The sequence below is a fragment of the Pteropus alecto genome, unplaced genomic scaffold, assembly GCF_000325575.1.
Source record: "Pteropus alecto unplaced genomic scaffold, ASM32557v1 scaffold177, whole genome shotgun sequence".
NCBI lineage: Eukaryota > Metazoa > Chordata > Mammalia > Chiroptera > Pteropodidae > Pteropus > Pteropus alecto.
Genome location: NW_006442207.1, coordinates 698,680 through 701,176, shown reverse-complemented (window position 1 = coordinate 701,176; position 2,497 = coordinate 698,680).

Genomic DNA, 2,497 nt, shown 5'->3' with positions numbered 1-2,497 from the left:
GGGGTGCGCAGGGGAGCTGATGGTCTAAGACCTGATACGAGTCCGAGTCCGCAAGCCCAAGAACCAGGAGCGTGGATGTCTGGGGGCAGGAGATGACGGACCTTTCAGCTCAAGTAGGGAGTGAACTAGCCCTTCCTCTGCCTTGCTGTCCTACTCAGGCCCTTGGTGGATTGGACGATGGCCGCCCACATGAGGAGGGCCATCTGCTTCAGTCGGTCCACCGATTCAAATGCTGATCTTTTCCCGAGACCTGCTCACAGACACACCCAGAAATAACGTGTTACCAGCTCTCTGGGCCTCCCTGAGCCCAGTCATGCTGGCATATAACAGCAACCGTCAGCGCTCTGTCTTAGAACTAAGACAGCCCACATTCAAAGGGAGAGATCACAGACCCTGCGGCCCAGTGGAGGATGCTCAGCATCGTATCATGAGAATGTGTGAGATGGACTACATCCAGTACGGCCACAGTTGGAGCCCAGTCTGCCACAGTCCCCGTGAGAAGGAACTCTGCTACCCCAGCATCGCCTTCCATCAAAATTCCGCTCTGTCTTAGAACTAAGACAGCCCACATTCAAAGGGAGAGATCACAGACCCTGCGGCCCAGTGGAGGATGCTCAGCATCGTATCATGAGAATGTGTGAGATGGACTACATCCAGTACGGCCACAGTTGGAGCCCAGTCTGCCACAGTCCCCGTGAGAAGGAACTCTGCTACCCCAGCATCGCCTTCCAACAGGTTACCAGGTTCTTGTGCATTGAGAAGAACTGGGCTTTTCAGGAATTATCAGACACGGGCTCTGTCTCCCAGCCGCTGGGGCCCCTCCTCTACCTCCTCAAACCTACACCAAAGTGGCCACGGCACTCTGATGAATGGAGGTTATGCATGAGCTCAGCCATGTGGGCTTCCAGTCCTCAAGGCTCATCTGGCCATAGGCATGTCACTATTCCCCAAGGGGACCAGCCAGTGGTCCAGTGGCAAGTAAATTACATTGGGTCACTTCCATTATGGGAGGAGCAGCACTTCTTTCTCCTTGGAACAGACTCTCTAAATATGGACGTGCCTTCCCCACTGTCCACGCTTCTGCTAGGGTCGCCATGCACGGACTTACCGAATACTTGTCACACAATCACGGTGTTTACTTAAGAGCCGGGGTAAGGAGGAGAGGGTGACTTCCACGACTCAAAACAAAATATGGGGAAATTACAAAATTAATATTTTACCTTCAACAACTTCAGACTTATCAAGAGTCTTTTCTGGCAATGTGAGACCAGCAGATGTTTTGTTTCAGAGAAGAATTATTTAAAAGAATCCTGCCCCACCGCACCACAATCGAATTTACTATGAAAGATTAGCTGAAGGAAAAATAAAACACTTTCTAATTTATTATAGGAAAACATTTCTTCAACTGTCTGCCAAGCTTTCTACCAGTTGCAGACCTGGAAGCATGTTGATCATCTGATTCCATTTTTTTAAAAAATCTATAACTTTTATTCTTGAAGCCACACTGAAAACAGTGCCTGTTTCCCAGGGTTGCGTCTCAGTAAATGAATCTGAACTTTTCACCAGGAGCTGAAGCTGTATATGGTCAAGATTCCTGGCAGGAAGTCAGCTTTCCATTCGTTCCAACGGACCATTGTCCCTGGCCATGGGGACCTGCCTCTGACCTCCCAGCCAGCTCCTGGTTGCTCTCTAAAGGAGCCAAGACCCACTCTAATATCAGCTCTGTCCCTGGCAAATGCCAGAGCTGTGGCTTTGGGCTCTCTCGTTCCTCCAGAAACAGTTCTGCTCTCTCAGCCTGTGGCAGGTCAGAACCAGATCACTGAGGCACTGCCCAAGCCCAGCCTCATTCCTGAAGTAGGAATGTTGGCTGGTGGGGCTAGATCTGTTTATTTTCTTTAAAAAAGTCTCCTTGCGAGGTAAGTTTGGACCCAGCTTGTCCCTGAGTAGAAGTGGTGGCGGCTGCAGAAAGGGTCTTGAGGCAGCCATATGCACCCACCCCTCACCCCCGTTCTTTCCATCACCCTTCACTAATTTTAATGACCTGTGGTCTCGGAGCTGGGGGTCGAAAGAGGAGCAGAGAGGTCCTGCTGAGGGGGACAGGAGCGAGTGGCGACAACATAACACAGAAGTAAAAATGAGTTACAAACTCCCCAAATGTAAAACATAGCACAGAAGTAAAAACTCCCCAAATGTAAAACATAGCACAGAAGTAAAAATGAGTTACAAACTCCCCAAATGTAAAACATAGCACAGAAGTAAAAATGAGTTACAAACTCCCCAAATGGTGGGGAACATTTGGGAGAGGGGGGTCGGGGAAGTCATACTGGTCAGGTCTCCTTCAGGTGCACGGAAAAGAACCCCATACCAAATCAGCTCAAACAAAAGGGAGATTTCCTGGCTCACCTAACTGGGAAGACCAGGGGTATCTGCTTTGGGTACAGCTGGATGCAGAGGCTGTGCAGTGGTGTTATTTAGGCTCTGACTGAGTCTGCTTTTC